The sequence below is a fragment of the Ranitomeya imitator genome, chromosome 5, assembly GCF_032444005.1.
Source record: "Ranitomeya imitator isolate aRanImi1 chromosome 5, aRanImi1.pri, whole genome shotgun sequence".
Classification (NCBI taxonomy): domain Eukaryota; kingdom Metazoa; phylum Chordata; class Amphibia; order Anura; family Dendrobatidae; genus Ranitomeya; species Ranitomeya imitator.
Genome location: NC_091286.1, coordinates 711,733,943 through 711,761,039, shown reverse-complemented (window position 1 = coordinate 711,761,039; position 27,097 = coordinate 711,733,943). Strand labels below are relative to the sequence as shown.

At 47.9% G+C, this 27,097-nt stretch overlaps 2 protein-coding genes across 2 annotated transcripts in view; one reads left to right on the top strand and one right to left on the bottom strand.

Moving 5' to 3' along the window:
• The window catches only part of LOC138637973 (zinc finger protein 91-like), a 207,656-nt gene extending 189,479 nt beyond the window's left edge, over positions 1-18,177 (bottom strand). The window contains exon 1 of the mRNA XM_069726895.1: positions 18,006-18,177. The gene's annotated coding sequence lies outside the window, so the exon portion shown is untranslated. The remainder of the gene's footprint in view (positions 1-18,005) is intronic.
• Positions 18,178-18,380: 203 nt separating this feature from the next.
• LOC138638931 (zinc finger protein 585A-like) overlaps positions 18,381-27,097 on the top strand; it is a 59,809-nt gene continuing 51,092 nt past the window's right edge. Inside the window, exon 1 of the mRNA XM_069728684.1 lies at positions 18,381-18,541. The gene's annotated coding sequence lies outside the window, so the exon portion shown is untranslated. The remainder of the gene's footprint in view (positions 18,542-27,097) is intronic.

Below are 27,097 nucleotides of genomic sequence, written 5' to 3'. Positions count from 1 at the left end.
AGAGATTTTATTAATTACCGCAGTCTCCAATAAATGTCATAAGCCTCTTTATAAAATTAGTGATTTAACCGGCGAGACTGTAGAGTGGTCATTTTATAAGGAAGAGCTGCAAAAAATACCTATGGATGAGAATCGTGTCTACAGAGTAGAAAAGATTGAGAAAAAAACGTGTCGGGGGTGTGAGTCACTGCTTCGTCAAATGGCTGGGGTACCCCGAAAAATTCAATAGATGGATCACGGCTTCGGAGTTGACAGATATATAGCCATGGAAGTGGGTTAATTTTTCGTCACATTACCCAGCAATTCCTCAATTAAAATCTACCCCGAAAACGCCATATCGAACTACAATACCAAGTTAGCGAGGGCCGTGCATCTTTCAACAGCTTGAGGTGGCGTTAACGGAAATACAGTACCCCCATACGTGGAACACGTTTGAGGCTTTTGAAGGGAACTTCTACGCGGCTAAATACGACGAGCCATTAGAACAGTATCACATGAAATCAGGATTTTACTCAACCATTCATAAGCTGGTTGGCGCGGTCAATGCCCGAATAGAAGCGCTGAATTTATCCACGCCTGCCTACAGAATACGGTATGATGAGCTACGCCGAGAGGTGCTCCTGCCCGACCCAGCCCCTATACAGTTTGCTCTGGGTACTAAGCTAAAATTTATTATCGGACTACAGACAGTCGATGACTCCCCCGTTGCTTTAATGCTGTGGAATCGCCGCTTTTACCCCGATTCAAAGGCCGGTTTTTATTCGCTTTTTGTATACACTGATATAATTCAGCATCAGCTTGTAGGGGACAGTTACGTTCAACTGTTACGAACCGTAGAAGTTAGCGGCGATGATAATGATATTGTCACGGTGCGCTACTCGCGGCCCGATTACATACCGCTGTGCAAACACCACTTTGACTCCATAAACGTTAGTCATGTCGGACCAGGGTGCGCCGGTTAAATTCAGATACGGAAAGTGTATAGTGAGATTACATTTTAGACCTCGACAGTATTGACACGAAAAAATGGTGTCTCAAAGGGTGTATGGAGATCCCGCTGTTTATGCCCGCTACTATACTGCCCAGTCGGGGCACGGGCTAGAGGGGTTCCGCGGGAGCGAGTACATGTATGGTTCTGGCCTGGCCGGGATATTTAAAGGCTTATTTCGCCGCACCGTGCCGCTTTTCAGAAAAGGCTTAGAATTAGTAAAACCGCACAGCCTCAACGGCCCTTATGAAAAGGATAAATACACCACCTCAGCAAGACTGATCTGGGATAATTTATGTCGCTAAAAAAGCACAAAAGAAAGAGGCGCGCTTGCCCGCCTTAGCTCATGAATAAAACTACATCCAAGAGACGCACCCGTCAGAAACGAGTAAGACGCTCTGCGGATGACATCTTCTAATCAGTTATCATGGCTTTCCTGCATGACGCTTCTGTAGAGTGCGAAAAATATAGTTCTTACCGATAACGGTATTTCTCTGAGCCCATGACAGCACCACGGAGAGAGGGGATCCGCCCACCAAGGACAGGAAACCTACGGATAAAAAGGCGGTACCACTCTCCTGCATCAGTTGTTTACATAGATAATGATGGGAGACTACTAAGACATTTGTAAAATTTTAACTGTTTAGCATAATAAGATACCGCGTGAATTTAAACTTATAATAGACTATGGCACTATTTCAATGTGTGCACCCATAAGTGAAGGGAGGGAATGTACGGGTGCCGTCATGGGCTCAGAGAAATACCGTTATCGGTGAGAACTATATTTTTCTCTGATCGCCCATGACGGCACCACGGAGAGAATTACATAGATAGTACATTCAGGGAGGGACCACTGCCTCCAGAACCCGTTTACCAAAAGTAAGGTCTGAAGAGGAGATTAAGTCCAATCTATAGTGCCTATAGAATGTGGATGGTGAAGACCAGGTAGCAGCTCTACATATCTGGTCTATGGAAGCTCCGGCCTTCTCCGCCCAGGAAGTCGCTACTGCCCTTGTTGAGTGAGCCTTAACCTCCCCGGGAACGGACATCCCACTTGCCGAGTATGAGAGACTGATGGCGTCTGTGATCCATCTTGCTATGGTGGCTTTAGATGCTTTTTTCCCCTTCCGGGGACCCTGGAAACACACAGAGAGGAATCCTCCCTACTCTCTCTAGTGACTTCTAGGTAATGTAAGAGACATCTCCTTACATCTAGTGTATGTAGTTTTTGTTCCTCCTTATTTTTAGGATTAGGACAGAAGGAGGGGAGAGATATCTCTTGAGACCTGTGAAATTTTGAAGCCACTTTCGGGAGATATGCTGGGTCTGTTTTTAGAACAACCCTATCCTCTAGAAATTGTGTGTGAGGGGGATTGGCTGAAAGGGCCTGTAAGTCGCTGACCCTACGGACAGAAGTGAAAGCGACTAAAAGAGCTGTTTTGAGAGATAGCGTTTTTATTGTAGATTCATGTAATGGTTCGAATGGAGGACTAGTCAGGGCTTTAAGGACCAAATTTAAGTCCCATTGAGGAACCACTTTTACTGGCAGAGGCCTAGATCTTCCTGCCGCCCTAATGAATCTAGAGACCCATCTATTTGAAGCTAAGTCAAAATTAAATAGGGCACCTAATGCTGCCACATGAACTTTTAAGGGTACTGGTGGCTAAACCCATTTCCAATCCGTTTTGTAGGAACTCTAATATGGCATTAATGGGAATTTCTTTCCCTATTTTAGTACCTGAAAAGGACAGGAACTTTTTCCATATTTTGCCGTACTGTTTTGTTGTAACCGGCTTCCTACTTTTCAGCAGAGTTGAGATTAACCCTGAAGAGAATCCTCTGCTTTCTAATATTTTCCTCTCAAGAGCCAGGCTGTCAAGTGTAAGTTCTTGACCTGCGGATGATAGATTGGGCCCTGTGACAACAGACCCTGGAGGTCTGGTAATACCCAAGGGTCGGATATTGACATCTTCCTCATCCATGAGAACCAAGGTCTCTTCGGCCAGAACGGGGCAATTAAGATGACCAGCGCCCCGTCCTCCCGAATCTTCCTCAGCACTGCTGGAATCAGAATGAGAGGAGGAAAGGCATAGACCAGATGGTGACCCCAAGAAATCAGGAAAGCATCCACAGCTACCGGGTTCCCCAGGGGAGATAGGGAGCAAAAGGCGGCTACTTTTTTGTTTAAATGGCTCGCGAAGAGATCTATTTTGGGAACACCCCATTTTTGCGTGATCTGGGTAAATATCTCTGGATTTAGTTCCCATTCCCCCTGTTTTAGGCTGGATCGACTGAGGAAGTCTGCCTTGTAATTGTCTATCCCTTTTATGTGTAGGCTTGTCAGGGATAAAAGGTTGTTTTCGGCTATTTGAAGGATCGAGTTGGCCACTTCCATTAGACTTTTGGAACGGGTTCCCCCCTGATGGTTTATGTAAGATACTACCACCTGATTGTCCGACATCACCCTTACATGGTGAGATTGAAGGACTCCCAAGAATTCCTGAAGGGCAAATTTTACTGCCAGGAGTTCCTTCATGTTGGAGGAATTGTTTGCAAGGGATGGAGACCAAATGCCCTGAGCTACTAGGTCGCCCAGATGAGCCCCCCACCCTGAGGGGCTTGCGTCCGTGGTTAGGACTTTTGATATCGGGATTACCCATGGGACTCCCTGGGAAAGATTTTCCTGCAATGTCCACCAAGTCAGAGAGAGATTGGTGCGAGGAGACAATGTTAACCGCCCGTCTAAATGCTCTCCTAGGAGGATTTGCTCTGACAGTAGCTGCCATTGGAGATCCCTCGAATGTAGTTGGGCCCACTGGACTGCCGGGATGCAAGAGGTCATAGAGCCTAACAGTGGTATAGAAAATGTAAAGCACAGCCTAAAGGGGAGGTGCACAGTCTATAGGTGCCCAAACCTTGATATATAGTATACAAGTGACTAGCACACTCCAAGAAATTGTGATGCAAATAAAGTGGGGTTTATTACATACAAAGATCACAAACGTTTCGGTCTATTCTTTGACCTTCATCAGTGTGCTAAGTACACTTGTATGCCTGTATGGGCCCAAATAATGGATAGTATATTATTGCAGAGCCTAACAGTGACATGCCCTGTCGGAGAGTTATAGAGGGGAGAGATTGTACTCTTGATGCTAAGCTTTTTATCTTTTGTAATTTGATCTCTGGGAGCCGGCATTCCATTTTTCTGGAGTCTAGAGTGAGACCTAGATACTCCTAAACCTGAGAAGGCACTAGTCTGGATTTCTCTAGGTTTATTAGCCAGCCCAGGTCTTTTAGAGAATGAATCACTAAATCTAGTTGATTCTTGCAATGTTGCGGAGAGGAGCCTATCACCAGGAAATCGTCCAGATATGGTACGATCAGGGTGTTTTTTTCCCTGAGGTGAGCCATTACCTCCGCGACCAGCTTTGCAAAAACCCTCGGGGCTATTGCTAGGCCAAATGGAAGGGCTGTGAACTGGAAGTGGCTTAGGACTCCCTTGATGTGGATTGCCATTCTGAGGAATCTTTGGTGCTCCTTGTGTATTGGGACATGATAATATGCGTCCTTCAGGTCCAGGACCACCATGAAGCACTGAGGAAAAAGCATTTTGATCGATGACTTTATCGTTTCCATTTTGAATGCTTGAACCTCTAAGTAATTGTTTAGATTCTTCAGATTGATAATGGTCCTGAAAGAACCATCTGGTTTCTTTCTCAGGAATAGAGGGGAATAGCACCCTTGTCCTCTTTCTTGGGGGGGAACTTCTAGGAGTACTCCTTTTTTTACTAACCCCACAATCTCGTTTTCTAGTGTTAGCTGTTCTTCTGCCGAGGATCTGGTAGATGTTATCTTGAAAGAGGGACGAGGGTACTTCTTGAATGTTAACCTCAGTCCTGATTCTATGATGTTTAGGATCCATTGACTGGAGGTAATCTTTTTCCAGGCTGGGAGAAAGAGATAATCTCGCCCCCACCTGGGGTGAACCTTCATTGTGGAGGTTTTTTGCTGTCATTGAGGTTTTTGTTGAAGATAAATCCTTTATTCTTATTTTTCTTATCTTCCCACTTCCCCTGGCCTCTCCCTGGGTTCTTACGGAAAAACCTCTTGTTCCGAAAGGGCTTCCGATAAGAGGGGAGACCCAGAGAGGGGAAGGATTTTTTCTTGTCCCCGGCTTTTTCCAAGATGTCATCTAGAGTCGACCCGAACAGGAACTCTCCTTTACAGGGGATGGTACAGAGTTTTGTTTTTGTTTGTAGGTCGCCCGCCCAATTCTTAAGCCAGAGGGCGCGCCTGGCCGCATTAGCAAACACTGCTGCTCTGGCGGATAGCCTGATGGAGTCGGCCGAGGCATCTGCTAGGAAAGCCGCAGCCCCCCTCATTACGGGTAATGTGTTCAGAATTGAGTCCCGGGAAGTTTTCCCCTTTAATTGACCCTCTAGTTGGTTCAGCCAGATCATCAGAGAGCGAGAAGTGCATGCTGCTGCAACTGCCGGCTTCAGGCCTCCTCCCGCTGCCTCCCAGGAGCCTTTGAGAAAGGCATCTGCCTTCTTGTCCATGGGGTCTTTTAGAACCCCCATGTCCTCAAACGGGAGGGCGAATTTCTTTGAGGCTTTAGCAATTGCTACATCTAATTTGGGGGCCTTTTCCCAAAAGGAGCACGATTCTTCCTCGAAGGGGTATTTCCTTTTTGGAGTTAAAAGGGTCTTCCTCATGGGCTTCTTCCATTCCTTCTTAATTAAGGCTGAAATTGCTTCGTTAAGCGGAAAAGCTCTCCTCTTTTTCTGTTCTAGGCCCCCAAACATGATGTCTTGTACTGTTTTTTTAGGATGGGAGTCTACCAACCCCATAGTACTTCTCACTGCCTTTATGAGGCCATCAGTATCCTCTAGAGGGAAACAGTTATGTCCCCCCGAGGAAGAAGTAGATGACGAAGATGAGTCGGAGGAGTCGGAGGACACTGAACTCGCACTATCACTTTCGGATTTTGAGACTGGAGATGGGGACCTATGCCTGGTCTTTCTCCTTTTTTTCCCACTTTTTAGTGACTTAAAAGTGTCCTCTACTTGCTCTTTAATTAGGCTCTTAAGATCTGATGCAAACCCTGGAAGGTTTTCAGATACAGTCTGCTGAATGCAAGTATTGCATAGTCTCTTATCCCATGTAGGTGGAAGATCCTCTACAGATGGCGCAACTTTTGTGTTTAGTTTTAGCTACGCTTTTCCTCCCCTAAAAGAGACAAATAACACTCTTACTGTCTGACATTCACGAAGATCCACTTACCACCTCCAGGACCCATAAATACCGATTGGGGGTTCTCTGCCTCTGGCTTTTTCCCCGACGCCGTACTGGACTCCTTACTGTGTTGAGACCTTTGGCGTTCTTTGCTGGTGTCCTGGTGCCCCTTCTGCTGTCGCCTTTTTTGCTGCTGCTGCGGCGATACTGTAGGTGGAGGTGATTCGGGCAGAGGTGATGCCGGGTCGCTCATACTGCTGCTGGTCTGCGTGCCTTGAAACTCGGCTGAGTTGGCGCTCCTATTCCCCTTGAGGCTCCTGCCTACTACTGCAGAGCCACTGGGAGGATGAGGGTTCTTCTATTTGAATCCTCCCGCCGCTTCCCTGCACTTGCGCAGTAGCGACGGTCGTAGGAGGAGCGCCGAACGCCGGCGCCTGCGCAGTAATCCGAGCCACACACTGCTCAAAGGCGCTCTAGCGGTAATCCCGCCGGCGCCTGCGCAGACCGAACCGCCCGCCGGAAGCCCTACCGGCGCCTGCGCATAGCGCACCAAGCGCCCGGCCAGAAGCCCCGCCGGCGCCCACGCAAGCGCATCAAGCGCCCGGCCAGAAGCCCCTCCGGCGCCTGCGCAGAGCGCACAGCCGGAAGCCCCGCCGGCGCCTGCGCATACCGGCGCACGACCAGCTGGATACCGGGCATGCGCAAAAGCGGCGCCCGGAAGCAGATATGGCGCTGCTGACCGGCACCCCCGGTCCTATGCAGCCCCTGAAGCGCGATTCCTGCACGCCCGATGGCGGTGTAGTGTGCAGACTGACGCTTGATTTAGGGAGGGTTCGCGCTGCACCTCCCGCAACCACAGAGGGACCCCCCTGGATGTTGCCGCTGCTGCATCTTACCTGGGGAGGTGACCGCGAACTCCTTGTCACCTCCCCCGCACACCCTTTCGGCCCACTGGCTCCCAGCGGTGGCGCTTCGGGTCACCACCCTAGCCGAGGCAGAGGGACCCCAGCTGCCTGAATCGGACTGGTTGGCCCCGGAATTCCAACGACGAACTGGTAAGTCCGTAGGTCTCCCATCAAGGACAGGAAACCAACTGATGCAGGAGAGTGGTACCGCCTTTTTATCCGTAGGTTTCCTGTCCTTGGTGGGCGGATCCCCTCTCTCCGTGGTGCCGTCATGGGCGATCAGAGAAAAATCTGAACTGGATATTTTTGACGTACCCCCGACACAAACAAGTATAGAGAAATCTCTATTTGTAGAAGTACAGCCGGTTGCGGCTCTGTCAGACAATGGACCGTTGGAATTTTACATATCTGGGAGCGGCGATTATTATTATGATCTGAACAACACGCTGCTGTACATAAGCTGTCGCATCGTGAAGCAAGATAATACGGCTATCGCCGATGGTGCACGTGTGGCGCTCATAAACTACCCTCTAGCCACTCTTTAACCAGGTCGATATTACTCTGGGAGACCGGCATATCTCACAATCGGACAATCTCTACAGCTATAGAGCGTACATAGAGACCCTTTTAAATTACAGTTCACAGACGCTGTCATCACAATTTACAGCCGGATTGTTCTATAAAGACACTGCGGGCCATCATAATGACAGGCCCTTGGATGGCGCAAATGCTGGGTTTATCAAAAGAGCCAATGCCGCTTCTCGTTCAAAACCCATCAACCTCTTGGGGCCCATTTTTGGGGATATATTTAACCAACCAAAGTTAATATTGAATGGCCTTGACCTTAAGGTTAAGCTATCAAGAAATAAGGATACTTTCTGCCTCATGTCCGCAGAAGCCGAGCCGCTGAAGGTACAAACTCGCAGGCGGCTCTCTATGTGAAAAGAGTGCAGGTATCTCCGGCTGTCCGAATCGGTCACAGCCAGGCCCTCCTATCCGCAACAGCCAAGTACGCTATTGACCGAACATGCCTGAAAGTGTACAGCATCGCCGCAGGGACACGGATCACGAACCACGAGAACCTCTTCCTAGGCCAGATACCAATAACTGTTATATTGGGGTTTGTAGATAATGAGGGCTTCAGCGGTTCTTATACAAAAAACCCACTGGACTTTCACCACTACCACGTCAACCACGCGGCATTATATCTGGACGGCCAGCAGATAACCGCGAGACCTTATAATCCTAATTTTAATGATGATTTAGCCATCAGAGAGTATATGGCGCTTGCCCATATATCTGGCAAGCAAAAGGCTGATTGTGCCATGGCGATAGATCGTGAAGAATTTATGGCTGGATTCACGCTATTTGCTTTTGATTTATCGCCTGATCAAGAGCCCGGAGGCCATTTCTCGCTCATTAAAACAGGTAACCTGCGTGCTGAAGTCTGCTTTGCGCTAGTGACACCCCACACAATAAATATGATTGTGGTTGACTGCAAAAACACCATTCTGGAAATTAATAATAGGCGAGAGATCTTGTACAATTTTAATTAAGTAACGATTGACAGTCTGCAGCTTACAGCGGTAGTACGGGCCGATAATTATACAGACCGCATATTCGCCGGTGTGTTTCCGTGTGATTTGCTTCCGGAAGAAAGAGTGACTCAGAGACCCACGGCATATATCGTGAATACAGACCCGGCGAATCAAGCTGGACGCCACTGGGTATTAATCGTACTCTGCGATAAGACGGGCATATTTTTTGATAGTTACGGCTTTCGTGCGGACAATATTATCTTTGCACGCGATTGTGACATTCCTGAACAAGAATTGTGACTCATTGTTATCAAGACGCAAAAATCAAAGATATGTATAGTCGTGTATGCAGACATTATTGCATATATGTATTACACCATTTAGCGCTCGGGTTATCATTCAAGGTTTTACAGTGCTTCACTTCTAACTTGCAGAATAATGATAGAATCGTGTCAGATTTTGTGGAATCAAAATTAGCAGCTTTAAAGAAGCGTTATAACACTCGTCATCTTTTTCAACAAAAATGTATGTGTCTTTGTGCACAGTTGTATTGAGATTTAGCTAACATTGCAGATTCGTATCAATTGAATAAAGCCTTTTAAAACTCATACAATGAATGTCATTTTTTCATAATACTGAGAATTATACCGTGGACATTATCTGTACAGGGTGGGACGTCTCTGTCCTTGTGGCTATCTATTTTATCTGTTAACCGGGGTGATTGTGGTTAGCTGACCGCACTTTGCATGGACATTATCTGTACAGGGTGGGGCATTATCACACCTAACAACCCTGGACACGCTGATTCTAAATGTGTAGAGGTCAGCACTGTTTCTAAAATACATATTACAGAGTTGTTTGTGTTAATCTCGCAGCAGAGAACACTGCTTCTAAAATACATATTACAGAACCAAGCTCACAAAAAACTAGGATATAATTATATAACCGGTCCAATAGGAGATTATCAAAATCTAATATAAAACAAATACTGGGGATAATATCAAACAATATCAAAACTATATCAAAAGGGGAAGTCAGCCAGACACAGGGGACAGCTGGCTGACAGGAGGGGAGGGGTTACACACTTTGATAGGGGGCGGGGCACCTGTCAGATTGAGTTTGACGAATGGACCCGATGCTACACTACTGACATTTCATAACTTTCCAAAATTCTTATGATAAAAATATTCCCCACAAACTGCATTGAACTATTGTACCCAATTTATTATATATTTTATGAGTCAGTCCATTTTATACCGACTCCACCAAAATGGGCTCAAACTCCGACTCCACAGCCCTGCTAATAATGTATGGCCCCATATGCTCTAGGAGGTATAACTAGGGGAGTCACTGGTGAAGAATCTGGGTGTACTAACATGTGACCCCATATGCTCTAGGGGAGCATAACTAGGAGAGTCACTGGTGAAGGGTGTGGGTGTAATATGCAGCCCCATATGCTCTAGGGGGTATAACTGGGGGAGTCACTGGTGGAGAAGGGTCTGGGAGTAATAATATGTGGCTCCATATGCTCTAGGACTACCGTACTGGTCACTCCCACTCCCCCCCGCAGAACTACCGAATGGACTCATTTTGACTCCGGGCTTGTTTTTGTTTATTTTTAGAGTTTCTTGCTCCTGGTATTGTTGTAACTTTAATTTTATCATTTTTGTTTATTACTATATCACATCTGTGGTTTTTAATAATTATATTTTTTCTTATGCTTTTATTGTGAGATCCGACAGTAGTGCTTTGGAATTTTTTTTCTGATTTTCACAATTTTCTATAGGAAATAAAAGTAAACTAAATAAAACAATAAGACGTTTTACAATCATTATTAATTGACAAAAGCAATCATCGTGATAATGCAGTTGTATTTGCTTGAAACAATCTGATTTCAAACTGAGAATTGACTTATTTTGTAAATTTCGAAAGTACACATAGAAGCAAGAAACTTTTGAAGGCGAGTTGACATAAACTGCGGTAAGTACAAACATGTAAAATCAAAAGAGACAGTAAAATTCTTACTAAAAAGTACGCAAGAATTGACATACTAAACATTTGTCTAAGTTGTTTCACAGTTGAGGCATCGTCGTTCATTTTTGGCGGTACATTGCCCACACAAGGATTTACGGCAAATCCTACAACTTCAACTGATCTACCGTATTTTCCGGCGTATAAGACGACCCCCAACTTTTTCATTTAAAATATAGAGTTTGGGATATACTCGCCGTATAAGTCGGGGGTCATTCTATACGCCAAGTGATGTCTTAGGGTATGTTCACACGTTCAGGATTTCCATCCTTTTTTTTTTCAGGACTGTTTTTTTAAAAAACTGCAGCTCTTGGCAGAAAACGCAGGTCCTTTTTTTGGTCCTTTTTTGTCCTTTTATGATGCGTTTTTTGATGCGTTTTTTGATCCTCTTTTTTTATGCAGTTTTCTAACCCTAACCCTACCCCTATTCTAACCTTAGTGAAAAAAAAAAAAAAATTCTTAATTTTTTTATTGTCCCTACCAATGGGGGTGACAAAGTGGGGGGGTGTCATTTACTATTTTTTTATTTTGATCACTGAGATAATCTATCTCAGTGATCAAAATGCACTTTGGAGCGATTCTGCCGGCCGGCAGATTCGGCGGGCGCACTGCGCATGCGCCCGCCATTTTGCAAGATGGCGGCGCCCAGGGAGAAGACGGCCGGACGGACGGACACCGGGACGCCGGGTAAGTATAAGGGGGGGAGATTAGGGCACGGGGGGGGGCATCGGAGCACTGGGGCGGGGCATCGGAGCACGGGGGGGCAGCCACACTCCGCCCACGCACTTCCGCCCGCTCCCCCGCACTTCCTGCTGCAGCGGTTCTGCACATCAAATCGCAGTAAAACCCGCAGATATATTTTTGATCTGCGGGTTTTACTGCGGTTTTGACCTCACAATGGAGGTCTATGGGTGCAGAACCGCTGCGGTTCAGGAAAAAGTAGTGACATGCTCCTTTTTTGCCGCAGCTATTCTGCGCGGCTTTTTAAACGAAATTCCGGATCATGTGCACAGCAGTGACTGTTTTCCATAGGGTTACATTGCTATGTACCCTGCATGGAAAACAGCTGCGGAACCGCAGCGGCTCCGCAGTAAAAAACGCACTGTGTGAACATGGCCTTATTATACGGCATGTGTGGAGTTCTGCGGTCGCCGCATATGGTGCAGGGAGCGGACCTGGATGGTTCCCAGGGTCTGGAGGAGAGGAGACTCTCCTTCAGGCCCTGGGATCCATATTCATGTAAAAAAAGGAAAAAAAAAATGAATAAAAATAAAAAATAGGGATATACTTACCTTCTAAGGGCCCCCGGAGTTCTCCCGGCTCTCAGCAGTGCATGTGGCGGCTTCCGTTCCCAAGGATGCATTGCGCGAAGGACCATTGTGACGTCACAGTCGTGTGACTGCGACGTCATCTCAGGTCCTTGCGTGAAATGTTTTCAGAGGTCGTCTCCTTGTACACTATCCAAGCATTTATACCTGCTAAGTCGAGGGTATTTTCAAATGAGTGAGCAGGCCATCTCCGAGTACATGTTCTTGTGGTGTATTTGTGTGCCATTTGATCTACGACATCTACTCTATATTTAGTTTCATTATAAAACTTTACGGATTCAGGATTTTTTTTTTTAGCAGATTCTGAAGCAACGGTGACATCGGGATGGTGGAACTCTAACATTCTAGTTTGGTTTACCTTGATACACGGTAAGTGTAAAATCATCTTCGTTTTAAAAAAACTTTAGTGTTGTACAAGTTTTCCTTCATTGATTTGATCTCTTTAGGCACTTCTCGTCTTTTCTTATTTATCGTTCCCACAATAGTCGTTCCCTGGCTTGTTAGTTGTTTAGCAAGTTTGACAGACGTAAAATAGTTATCTGTGGTAATATTTCATCCTTTTTTCAAAAATGGCTGCATTAGTTTCATGACTACGTGCTTGGCTAAATGGTCATCAGCACGGCGTGAATCTTTTCCAAGATAAGATCGATGTGAATACTTTTCTGCCCAATGATGACAAAAGCATTCTGGGAGTGATACCTTTATTAGCTAACCAGACAATAATATGTTTGCAGCTTTCAGAGCACAGTGGCTCCTTCTTCAGGCAAGAATACAAATAGATTAATAAGAAACAAGCACAACATTTAAAGAATAGTACAGAAGGACATTTGTTCAGGGGGTGGGAAGTGTGACGAGTCCATAGATAAGCCAAGGTAATCAAATTAGGCATTTTCTTACAAATGGAGAGGCAGTAGGAATAATGTTCTTAGTTATCTGGAGTCTGGTGGAGGTGTGAATTGTATCCATGTAGTGACTCATAAATCCAGGTGTTCAATTGAGTCCTAGTGTCAAAGAATTGAACATCTTCATTAGTTTGACTTCCCAAATTTTTCTTTCCCTGTCATCCTTAAAATTACCTTTTAGTACTAAGATTTAAATCTGTCATACTGTGTCCAGGTCCAGAGAAATGTTTTCCCACAGGCGTGTCCATTTAATTCCTGATTGCGTGTGTAGGTTCATCCTAGTTTGTAGTTTTTGCATGGTTTCCCCAATATAGAGACTTCCAGGGCACCTCGTACATTGTATCATGTACACCACGTTGGAGGATGCACATGAAAAGGAGCCCATGACCCTATAGACCTGATTTGTGTTTGGTGCAAGGACTGTATTTGTCGGTAATATGTGGGCACAGGTTTTGCATTTTTTAATTGTTACAAGGGAATGTGCTGGTCACTGATGGTGATGAGGACACTTCTGACCAGGAGATTCCTTAAGTTAGGGGGCTGTTTGTAGGAGAGAAGTGGTAGTTCTGGGAATGTCTTTCAGCTTGTGATCTCTATGGAATATGGGTTGGAGATCAGCACCGATCTTCCTTAGGATGCTCATGTGGGGGTTGTATGTGGAGGTGCCCTGTTATCCTCTCTCGGTCTCTAATCCAGGAGGCTGTTTCTTGGGATCCTTGTAGCCCTGTGGATCTGCTCATCTATTACCAGTGGATGGGATCCTTGTTGTAGGAATGTATTCCTCAGTGATCGCAGCTGTAGTTCCCTGTATTTACTGTCTGAACAGATCCGAATATGCCTCAGAGCTTGCCTGTAGATGATGGATTTTTTTACTTCCGGATTTGTTCCTTCTGAATCTTCAGATTCACTAGAAACGTTTTGAGGATTAAAATCTTCGTCAGGGTCAGCATCACATTGATTTTCCTCCGTTTCAGATTCATCCTCCGGTATAGAATGCAAAATAGCAAGAATATCATCAGGCTTTAGCGCACTTCTTCTAGCCATATTAAGTTAGCAAAACTGCAGGCCGTATTCTACAGCTTGAGCTGCTTGAGCTCCAGCTTGGTGCTTTGCTTTTTGTTCTGTGTTATTTGTGCAGTACTGGTACCTCTGGTTCTGCTAGCCTTAGTTTCTATTTTCTGTTGGTTTCTGCAGCCTTCTCTGTGTTTTCTTCTAGGAGGTGACCCGTTTTTGTACCCACTTCTTAGTTCTTTTAGGGAACCCCTTCCCCTTATCTATAGGTCTTCGCTTGAGATTAACCTAGGATCGTCGGTGGGTCTATTCGCAAGGAATGGGTCGCCCACTCCATCGCAGGGTTTCAGCCTAGTAATAGTGCAGGGTCAGTTTTCCCCCCTTCTACCTTTGTCCTGTGTTGCAGATCAGTAACAAATGTAGTCAGAAGAGACAGAAAAGTGTGAGGAGTCAAAATGACTCCATCGGTAGTTTTTGTGCTAGGAGTATAACTAGGAGAGCCACTGGTGGAGAAGTGTCTGGGTGCAATAATACGTGGCCCCAACTATCTTCGCAATCAACCCAAAAGACTCAAATATCAAAGCTTAGTATTTTTAGAAGTTGGAGTGGGGCTTTTTAGATTTGGCTATCTTAGGAGGATATCTGAGCAGGAAACTATTACTGTGCAGAATTATTAGGCAACTTAAAGGGAACCTGTCCCCCCCCCCCCCCCCCAGGCATGTCACTAAAAGAGCCACCTTGTGCAGCAGTAATGCTACATTCTGACAAGGTGGCTCTTTTAAGGTACCTTCACACTGAACAACTTAACAACGATAACGATAGCGATCCGTGACATTGCAGCGTCCTAGATAGCGATATCGTTGTGTTTGACACGCAGCAGCGATCAGGATCCTGCTGTGACATCGTTGGTCGGAGATAGAAGGCCAGAACTTTATTTCGTCGCTGGATCTCCCGCTGACATCACTGAATCGGCGTGTGTGACGCCGATTCAGCGATGTCTTCACTGGTAACCATCGGGTTACTAAGCGCAGGGCCGGGCTTAGTAACCCGATGTTTACCCTGGTTACCAGTGTAAATGTAAAAAAAAAAAAAAAAAAACCCCAAACACTACATACTTACATTCCGGTGTCTGTCACGTCCCCCGCCGTCAGCTTCCCTGCACTGTGTCAGCGTCAGCCGGCCGTAAGGCAGATTACAGCGGTGACGTCACCGCTCTGCTTAACGGCCGGCGCTTACACAGTGCAGGGAAGCAGAACGCCGGGGGACGCGACAGACACCGGAGTGTAAGTATGTAGTGTTTGTTTTTTTTTACATTTACACTGGTAACCAGGGTAAACATCGGGTTACTAAACGCGGCCCTGCGCTTAGTAACCCGATGTTTACCCTGGTTACCCGGGGACTTTGGCATCGTTGGTCGCTGGAGAGCTGTCTGTGTGACATCTCTCCAGCGACGCTGCAGCGATTGGCATCGTTGTCTAGATCGCTGCAGCGTCGCTTCATGTGACGGTACCTTTAGTTCGGGTCCCTGGCACTGCTGAATTGGTTTTGAAATTTGTTCCTCATCCCGTGAAATCGTCAGGGAGGCCGGTCTTTCCCCCCCCGAATCCAGATGCCTCCCAGCCATCGATCAAGGCCTCTGCGCGCCGGGTGCCACCTCCTCTTTATTCATCAGCGTCCCCGGCTGATAGACCACAGGTTCTCTATGGGGTTCAGATCAGGTGAACAAGGGGCCATGTCATTATTTCTTCTTCTCTGACTGGCCAGCCACGCTGTGGAGTAGTTGGAGGCTGTGATGGAGCATTGTCCGGCAGGAAAATCATGTGTTTCTTGAACGATACCGACTTCTTCCTGGACCACTGCTTGAAGTTGTCTTCCAGAAACTGGCAGGAGGTCTGGGAGTTGAGCTTCACTCCATCCTCCACAAGTCCATCTTTGATGATCCCGGCCCAGACCAGTCCCCACCTCCACCTTGTTGGGTCTGAGTCGGAGTGGAGCTCTCTGCCCTTTACTGATCCGGCCCGTCCATCCGGCCCATCAAGAGTCACTCTCATCTCATCAGTCCATAGAACCTGTGAGAAGTCTGAAGATATTTCTTGGCCCAGTGTTGACATTTTATCTTCTGTTTCTGGTTTTTCAGCCTTCCTCACCTCGGCCGTGTCCCTGAGTATCGCACACCTTGTGCTTTCTGTTACTCCAGTAACGCTGCAGCTCTGAAATATGGAAAAACTGCTGGAAAACGGCATCTTGGCGGCTTCACGCTTCACTTTACACAGTGTATGCTCAAGGGTGTATAACTAGGAGTCACTGGTGGGCAAGGGGGCGGTCCCTCCATGTGGGGACAGACAGGTCTAATCTCCATAGGAGACAAGGGGGCGGTCCCTCTGTGTGGGGACAGACAGGTCTAATCTCCATAGGAGACAAGGGGGTGGTCCCTCCTCCAGAGGAGACAAGGGGGCGGTCCCTCCATGTGGGGACAGACAGGTCTAATCTCCAGAGGAGACAAGTGGGCGGTCCCTCCTCCAGAGGAGACAAGGGGGCGGTCCCTCCTCCAGAGGAGACAAGGGGGCGGTCCTTCTGTGTGGGGACAGACAGGTCTAATCTCCATAGGAGACAAGGGGGCGGTCCCTCCTCCAGAGGAGACAAGGGGGCGGTCCCTCCATGTGGGGACAGACAGGTCTAATCTCCAGAGGAGACAAGGGGGCGGTCCCTCCTCCAGAGGAGACAAGGGGGCGGTCCCTCCGTGTGAGGACAGACAGGTCCAATTTCCAGAGCAGACAAGGGGGCGGTCCCTCTGTGTGGGGACAGACAGGTCCACTCTCCAGAGGAGACAAGGGGGTGGTCCCTCCTCCAGAGGAGACAAGGGGGCGGTCCCTCCATGTGGGGACAGACAGGTCTAATCTCCAGAGGAGACAAGGGGGCGGTCCCTCCTCCAGAGGAGACAAGGGGGCGGTCCCTCCTCCAGAGGAGACAAGGGGGCGGTCCTTCTGTGTGGGGACAGACAGGTCTAATCTCCATAGGAGACAAGGGGGCGGTCCCTCCTCCAGAGGAGACAAGGGGGCGGTCCCTCCATGTGGGGACAGACAGGTCTAATCTCCAGAGGAGACAAGGGGGCGGTCCCTCCTCCAGAGGAGACAAGGGGGCGGTCCCTCCGTGTGAGGACAGACAGGTCCAATTTCCAGAGCAGACAAGGGGGCGGTCCCTCCTCCAGAGGAGACAAGGGGGCGGTCCCTCCATGTGGGGTCAGACAGGTCTAATCTCCATAGGAGACAAGGGGGCGGTCCCTCCTCCAGAGGAGAGAAGGGGGCGGTCCCTCTGTGTGGGGACAGACAGGTCCACTCTCCAGAGACAAGGGGGCGGTCCCTCCTCCAGAGGAGACAAGGGGGCGGTCCCTCCGTGTGAGGACAGACAGGTCCAATTTCCAGAGCAGACAAGGGGGCGGTCCCTCCTCCAGAGGAGACAAGGGGGCGGTCCCTCCATGTGAGGACAGACAGGTCTAATCTCCAGAGAAGACATGGGGGCGGTCCCTTCTCCAGAGGAGACAAGGGGGCGGTCCCTCTGTGGGGGGACAGACAGGTCCAATCTCCAGAGGAGACAAGGGGGCGGTCCCTCCTCCAGAGGAGACAAGGGGGCGGTCCCTCTGTGTGGGGACAGCCAGGTCCACTCTCCAGAAGAGACAAGGGGGCGGTCCCTCCTCCAGAGGAGACAAGGGGGCGGTCCCTCTGTGTGAGGACAGACAGGTGCAATCTCCAGAGGAGACAAGGGGGCGGTCCCTCCATGTGGACACACAGGTCCAATCTCCAGAGGAGACAAGGGGGCGGTCCCTCCTCCAGAGGGGACAAGGGGGCGGTCCCTCCTCCAGAGGGGACAAGGGGGCGGTCCCTCCTCCAGAGGAGACAAGGGGGCGGAGCCTCCGTCCTGACAGTGTGCGGACCGCGGGGAGGACACACAGACTGCAGGGAGGGAGCAGAACACCGGACAACCGGCCACTCTGTGCCTGAGAGAGAGGAAGCCATGACTGCACAGACTGTGTGAGAGCTGCGCCCGAGTCCTGGCTGCTGTCACCTCACCTGATACCGCAGAGAGGCCGCAGCCGTGTGAAGACGTCCTGTGTGCGGCGGCTGACACCAGAGACAATAGCGTGCACCCTGGGGAGATGCTGGACTCTACAGGCTCCTTCCGGGTGTGACGTCACTTCCGTCACGTGTTATGGGCGTGTTCTCTTTAGCAAGGCGCGAAGCAGCTGTTATTAGCGGATGAGGCAGATGCGCTGTACGGGCTGTAGTGTAATGTACAATAGCACGTGACCACAACCTTCACTGGTGATTGACCAGAGCCAGACTCCGCCCACTTTCATGAGCTAAAGTCACAGAAATCGAAGTCACCGCAGGTCCTTCACCAGCGCTTTTCTACAGAGCCCCGCCCCGTGATCACATGGTGCTGACGTCACCACAGGTCCTGCAGAGCCCCGCCCCGTGATCACATGGTGCTGACGTCACCGCAGGTCCTGCAGGTCTCGCAGTGCAGTGGGTGCCGCTATTGTCTCTGGTGTCAGCCGCCGCACACAGGACGTCTTCACACGGCTGCGGCCTCTCTGCGGTATCAGGTGAGGTGACAGCAGCCAGGACTCGGGCGCAGCTCTCACACAGTCTGTGCAGTCATGGCTTCCTCTCTCTCAGGCACAGAGTGGCCGGTTGTCCGGTGTTCTGCTCCCTCCCTGCAGTCTGTGTGTCCTCCCCGCGGTCCGCACACTGTCAGGACGGAGGCTCCGCCCCCTTGTCTCCTCTGGAGGAGGGACCGCCCCCTTGTCTCCTCTGGAGGAGGGACCGCCCCCTTGTCTCCTGGAGATTACACCTGTCTTTCCTCACGGAGGCACCGCCCCCTTGTCTCCTCTGGAGATTGCTCCTGTTTCTCCCCACACGGAGGGACCGCCCCCTTGTTTCCTGGAGATTGGACCTGTCTGTCCTCACATGAAGGGACCGCCCCCTTGTCTCCTCTGGAGATAATACCTGTCAAACCAGGGATTCAAGCTTGAGGAGGATAATTTGCATATTCCAGGTGCCTTCTGGGAATTTTTGCCTGTAGGACATTATTGCAAGAGAGCTTGGCTGAGTAGATTACACAAGAAGGAAAACACACAGCAAGTCAGCAGGATCTAGGAGCAACATGGCAGATGTGACAACCTACATGGTGAGCTGCAGCATGTGCTACATGTTCACAGATCGACCAGAAGAAGAATCCAATTTCACCTGTCAGAAGTGTAGACTAGTGGCCCTTTTAGAAGAAAAGGTGCGGGGTCTGGAAGAAAGAATAGCAACTTTGAAACTCATCAAAGAGAATGAAGACTTTCTAGACAGAACAGAAGCATCTCTACTGGTCACAGAAGGTGCAAAAAGTGTCAGAGTGGACACCTCCAAAAGCAGATGAGTGGAAGCATGTGACCAAAAGAAGCAAGAAGACCATGGAGAAATCACCAACCACACAACTGAAGAACCGATATCAAATCTTTGTAGAGGATGAAGATGGCACACCTAAGAATGAAGCAATACCAGCAAGCAAAAAAGAAAAGGGCACACAGCAACAAGTGACAGCAAAAAGTACAGCCAAGAAGCAACGAAGAGTGGTGGTGGTGGGAGACTCACTACTGAGAGGCACCGAAGCAGCCATCTGCAGACCGGACATAACTGCAAGAGAAGTATGCTGCCTTCCAGGTGCGATGATCAAGGATGTGACCGATAGGATACCAAAGCTCTTCAGCTCCAAGGACGTCCACCCATTTCTTCTGATACATGTTGGCACCAATGACACGGCAAGGAAGGACCTACCGACAATCTGCAAGGACTTTGAAGAGTTGGGGAAGAAAGTAAAGGAACTGGATGCACAGGTAGTTTTTTCTTCTATCCTTCCAGTAGATGGGCATGGCACCAGGAGATGGAACAGGATCCTTGATGCAAACAACTGGCTAAGACGATGGTGCAGACAACAAGGATTTGGATTCCTGGACCACGGTGTGAATTACTGGTATGATGGACTCCTCGCCAGAGACGGACTACACCTCAACAAACCTGGGAAACACACATTCGCCAGAAGACTCGCTACACTCATCAGGAGGGCGTTAAACTAGAAGAAGAGGGGACGGGAAGAAAAACATTAGACTCGAACAAAGACGACCCAGGAAAACATACTCAGAAGGGAGGTAAGAACATTTCTAAAACAATCCACAGTGAGGAGATTGGAACAAAACAAAATCCTCTAAACTGCATGCTCGCAAACGCCAGAAGCCTGACAAACAAGATGGAAGAACTAGAAGCAGAAATATCTACAGGTAACTTTGACATAGTGGGAATAACTGAGACATGGTTAGATGAAAGCTATGACTGGGCAGTTAACTTACAGGGTTACAGTCTGTTTAGAAAGGATCGTAAAAATCGGAGAGGAGGAGGGGTTTGTCTCTATGTAAAGTCTTGTCTAAAGTCCACTTTAAGGGAGGATATTAGCGAAGGGAATGAGGATGTCGAGTCCATATGGGTTGAAATTCATGGAGGGAAAAATGGTAACAAAATTCTCATTGGGGTCTGTTACAAACCCCCAAATATAACAGAAAGCATGGAAAGTCTACTTCTAAAGCAGATAGATGAAGCTGCAACCCATAATGAGGTCCTGGTTATGGGGGACTTTAACTACCCGGATATTAACTGGGAAACAGAAACCTGTGAAACCCATAAAGGCAACAGGTTTCTGCTAATAACCAAGAAAAATTATCTTTCACAATTGGTGCAGAATCCAACCAGAGGAGCAGCACTTTTAGACCTAATACTATCTAATAGACCTGACAGAATAACAAATCTGCAGGTGGTCGGGCATCTAGGAAATAGCGACCACAATATTGTGCAGTTTCACCTGTCTTTCACTAGGGGGACTTGTCAGGGAGTCACAAAAACATTGAACTTTAGGAAGGCAAAGTTTGAACAGCTTAGAGATGCCCTTAATCTGGTAGACTGGGACAATATCCTCAGAAATGAGAATACAGATAATAAATGGGAAATGTTTAAGAACATCCTAAATAGGCAGTGTAAGCGGTTTATACCTTGTGGGAATAAAAGGACTAGAAATAGGAAAAACCCAATGTGGCTAAACAAAGAAGTAAGACAGGCAATTAACAGTAAAAAGAAAGCATTTGCACTACTAAAGCAGGATGGCACCATTGAAGCTCTAAAAAACTATAGGGAGAAAAATACTTTATCTAAAAAACTAATTAAAGCTGCCAAAAAGGAAACAGAGAAGCACATTGCTAAGGAGAGTAAAACTAATCCCAAACTGTTCTTCAACTATATCAATAGTAAAAGAATAAAAACTGAAAATGTAGGCCCCTTAAAAAATAGTGAGGAAAGAATGGTTGTAGATGACGAGGAAAAAGCTAACATATTAAACACCTTCTTCTCCACGGTATTCACGGTGGAAAATGAAATGCTAGGTGAAATCCCAAGAAACAATGAAAACCCTATATTAAGGGTCACCAATCTAACCCAAGAAGAGGTGCGAAACCGGCTAAATAAGATTAAAATAGATAAATCTCCGGGTCCGGATGGCATACACCCACGAGTACTAAGAGAACTAAGTAATGTAATAGATAAACCATTATTTCTTATTTTTACGGACTCTATAGCGACGGGGTCTGTTCCGCAGGACTGGCGCATAGCAAATGTGGTGCCAATATTCAAAAAGGGCTCTAAAAGTGGATCTGGATAAGTTGGAAACTTGGGCTGAAAGGTGGCAGATGAGGTTTAACAATGATAAATGTAAGGTTATACACATGGGAAGAGGGAATCAATATCACCATTACACACTGAATGGGAAACCACTGGGTAAATCTGACAGGGAGAAGGACTTGGGGATCCTAGTTAATGATAAACTTACCTGGAGCAGCCAGTGCCAGGCAGCAGCTGCCAAGGCAAACAGGATCATGGGGTGCATTAAAAGAGGTCTGGATACACATGATGAGAGCATTATACTGCCTCTGTACAAATCCCTAGTTAGACCGCACATGGAGTACTGTGTCCAGTTTTGGGCACCGGTGCTCAGGAAGGATATAATGGAACTAGAGAGAGTACAAAGGAGGGCAACAAAATTAATAAAGGGGATGGGAGAACTACAATACCCAGATAGATTAGCGAAATTAGGATTATTTAGTCTAGAAAAAAGACGACTGAGGGGCGATCTAATAACCATGTATAAGTATATAAGGGGACAATACAAATATCTCGCTGAGGATCTGTTTATACCAAGGAAGGTGACGGGCACAAGGGGGCATTCTTTGCGTCTGGAGGAGAGAAGGTTTTTCCACCAACATAGAAGAGGATTCTTTACTGTTAGGGCAGTGAGAATCTGGAATTGCTTGCCTGAGGAGGTGGTGATGGCGAACTCAGTCGAGGGGTTCAAGAGAGGCCTGGATGTCTTCCTGGAGCAGAACAATATTGTATCATACAATTAGGTTCTGTAGAAGGACGTAGATCTGGGGATTTATTATGATGGAATATAGGCTGAACTGGATGGACAAATGTCTTTTTTTGGCCTTACTAACTGTGTTACTATGTCTTTCCTCACACGGAAGGACCGCCCCCTTTTCTCCTCTGGAGATAATACCTGTCTGTCCTCACACGGAGGGACCGCCCCCTTGTCTCCTCTGGAGATTAAACCTGTCTTTCCTCACGGAGGGACCGCCCCCTTGTCTCCTCTGAAAGTTAAACCTGTCTTTCCTCACACTGAGGGACTGCCCCCTTGTCTCTTCTGGAGATTACACCTATCTGTCCCCACACGGAGGCACCACCCCCTTGTCTCTTCTGGAGATTGGACCTATCTGTCCTCACATGGGGACCGCCCCCTTGTCTTTTGTGGGCGTTTACATGAAGCAGCCCCTCACCATGTGTTTTGGGCCATTTCTGTCCTGTCGCCCCTTCGCCGTCCTCTGACCTCTCCTCCTCGCGGCTCCTCTTCAGTTTGGGACTTTCCTCTTCTGGCTCCAGCGCCTCCTTCCTGTAATCTGCTGCCCACAAGTGATCTGCTCGCTCCAGATGAGGGCGCTCTACCGCTGTGTACGGTGCTCGGGTCACGTCTCTCCCCGCGGGTCCCGGCCTCCTGTGATGACAATATTGTGTCTGCTTTATAAGCAGCTGACTGACACTGAATGCTGTTATGTAGTCAGTGACTTACACCCCGACCCTTCTCCACCAGTGACTCTCCTAGTTATACCCCCTAGAGCATGTGGGGTCACATTATCACACCCGGACCCTTCTCCATCAGTGACCCTCCTAGTTATACCCCCTAGAGCGTGTGGGGTCACATATTACATGCAGACCCTTCTCCAGCAGTGACCCTCCTAGTTATACCCCCTAGATCATATGGGTCACATATTATTACACCCATAGTAACATAACATAGTAACATAGTTAGTAAGGCCGAAAAAATACATTTGTCCATCCAGTTCAGCCTATATTCCATCATAATAAATCCCCAGATCTACGTCCTTCTACAGAACTTAATAATTGTATGATACAATATTGTTCTGCTCCAGGAAGACATCCAGGCCTCTCTTGAACCCCTCGACTGAGTTCGCCATCACCACCTCCTCAGGCAAGCAATTCCAGATTCTCACTGCCCTAACAGTAAAGAATCCTCTTCTATGTTGGTGGAAAAACCTTCTCTCCTCCAGACGCAAAGAATGCCCCCTTGTGCCCGTCACCTTCCTTGGTATAAACAGATCCTCAGCGAGATATTTGTATTGTCCCCTTATATACTTATACATGGTTATTAGATCGCCCCTCAGTCGTCTTTTTTCTAGACTAAATAATCCTAATTTCGCTAATCTATCTGGGTATTGTAGTTCTCCCATCCCCTTTATTAATTTTGTTGCCCTCCTTTGTACTCTCTCTAGTTCCATTATATCCTTCCTGAGCACCGGTGCCCAAAACTGGACACAGTACTCCATGTGCGGTCTAACTAGGGATTTGTACAGAGGCAGTATAATGCTCTCATCATGTGTATCCAGACCTCTTTTAATGCACCCCATGATCCTGTTTGCCTTGGCAGCTGCTGCCTGGCACTGGCTGCTCCAGGTAAGTTTATCATTAACTAGGATCCCCAAGTCCTTCTCCCTGTCAGATTTACCCAGTGGTTTCCCGTTCAGTGTGTAATGGTGATATTGATTCCTTCTTCCCATGTGTATAACCTTACATTTATCATTGTTAAACCTCATCTGCCACCTTTCAGCCCAAGTTTCCAACTTATCCAGATCCATCTGTAGCAGAATACTATCTTCTCTTGTATTAACTGCTTTACATAGTTTTGTATCATCTGCAAATATCGATATTTTACTGTGTAAACCTTCTACCAGATCATTAATGAATATGTTGAAGAGAACAGGTCCCAATACTGACCCCTGCGGTACCCCACTGGTCACAGCGACCCAGTTAGAGACTATACCATTTATAACCACCCTCTGCTTTCTATCACTAAGCCAGTTACTACCCCATTTACACACATTTTACACCCAGACCCTTCTTCACCAGTGACCCTCCTAGTTATACCCCCTAGAGCCTGTGGGGTCACATATTATTACATGCAGACCCTTCTCCAGTGACCCTCCTAGTTATACCCCTTAGAGCGTGTGGGGTCACATATTATTACACGCAGACCCTTCTCCACCAGTGACCCTCCTAGTTATACCCCCTAGAGCCTGTGGGGTCACATATTATTACACGCAGACCCTTCTCCAGTGACCCTCCTAGTTATACCCCCTAGAGCGTGTGGGGTCACATTATTACACGCAGACCCTTCTCCACCAGTGACCCTCCTAGTTATACCCCCTAGAGCGTGTGGGGTCACATTATTACACCCGGACCCTTCTCCACCAGTGACCCTCCTAGTTATACCCCCTAGAACGTGTGGGGTCACATTATTACACCCGGACCCTTCTCCACCAGTGACCCTCCTAGTTATACCCCCTGGAGCAGTGTTCCTCAACGCCGGTCTTCAAGAGCCACCAACAGGTCATGTTTTCAGGATTTCCTTAGTATTGCACAGGTGATTGAATACTTGCCTGTCCAGGTGATGCAATTATCACCTGTGCAATACTAAGGAAATCCTGAAAACATGACCTGTTGGTGGGCCTTGAGGACTGGAGTTGGGGACCTCTGCCCTAGAGCTTATGGGGTCACATATTATTAAACCCAGACCCTTCTCCACCTGTGACTCTCCTAGTTAAACCCCCTAGAGCACATGGGTACAAATATGACTAATATCCAAGGGCGGAACATGACTAATATCCAAGGGCGGAACATTACTTTTCTCCTCATGGAACTGCATCGGCCCAAACACTCAACTTATCCACATCACCCTGCACTTCATGAGTGTCCTCCATAGACTGCAGAACATGACTGCTTGTGTGATCTGCAAGAATATATTAATCTTCCTCCCAGACACGGGGATACACCGCCATCACTACTGTAATGTCCTATACGTAATCCTCCCAGACACGAGGATACACCGCCATCACTACTGTAATGTCCTATACGTAATCCTCCCAGACACGAGGATACACCGCCATCACTACTGTAATGTCCTATACGTAATCCTCTCAGACACGGGGATACACCGCCATCACTACTGTAATGTCCTATACGTAATCCTCCCAGACACGAGGATACACCGCCATCACTACTGTAATGTCCTATACGTAATCCTCCCAGACACGGGGATACACCGCCATCACTACTGTAATGTCCTATACGTAATCCTCCCAGACACAGGGATACACCGCCATCACTACTGTAATGTCCTATACGTGATCCTCCCAGACACGAGGATACACCGCCATCACTACTGTAATGTCCTATACGTAATCCTCCCAGACACGAGGATACACCGCCATCACTACTGTAATGTCCTATACGTAATCCTCCCAGACACGGGGATACACCGCCATCACTACTGTAATGTCCTATACGTAATCCTCCCAGACACGGGGATACACCGCCATCACTACTGTAATGTCCTATACGTGATCCTCCCAGACACGGGGATACACCGCCATCACTACTGTAATGTCCTATACGTAATCCTCCCAGACACGGGGATACACCGCCATCACTACTGTAATGTCCTGTACGTGGTCCTCCCAGACACGAGGATACACCGCCATCACTACTGTAATGTCCTATACGTAATCCTCCCAGACACGGGGATACACCGCCATCACTACTGTAATGTCCTATACGTGATCCTCCCAGACACGAGGATACACCGCCATCACTACTGTAATGTCCTATACGTAATCCTCCCAGACACGAGGATACACCGCCATCTCTACTGTAATGTCCTATACGTAATCCTCCCAGACACGGGGATACACCGCCATCACTACTGTAATGTCCTGTACGTGGTCCTCCCAGACACGGGGATACACCGCCATCACTACTGTAATGTCCTATACGTGATCCTCCCAGACACGGGGATACACCGCCATCACTACTGTAATGTCCTATACGTGATCCTCCCAGACACGGAGATACACCGCCATCACTACTGTAATGTCCTATACGTAATCCTCCCAGACACGGGGATACACCGCCATCACTACTGTAATGTCCTATACGTAATCCTCCCAGACACGAGGATACATCGCCATCACTACTGTAATGTCCTATACGTAATCCTCCCAGACACGGGGATACACCGCCATCACTACTGTAATGTCCTATACGTGATCCTCCCAGACACGAGGATACACCGCCATCACTACTGTAATGTCCTATACGTAATCCTCCCAGACACGGGGATACACCGCCATCACTACTGTAATGTCCTATACGTAATCCTCCCAGACACGAGGATACACCGCCATCACTACTGTAATGTCCTATACGTAATCCTCCCAGACACGGGGATACACCGCCATCACTACTGTAATGTCCTATACGTGATCCTCCCAGACACGGGGATACACCGCCATCACTACTGTAATGTCCTATACGTGGTCCTCCCAGACACGGGGATACACCGCCATCACTACTGTAATGTCCTATACGTAATCCTCCCAGACACGAGGATACATCGCCATCACTACTGTAATGTCCTATACGTAATCCTCCCAGACACGGGGATACAC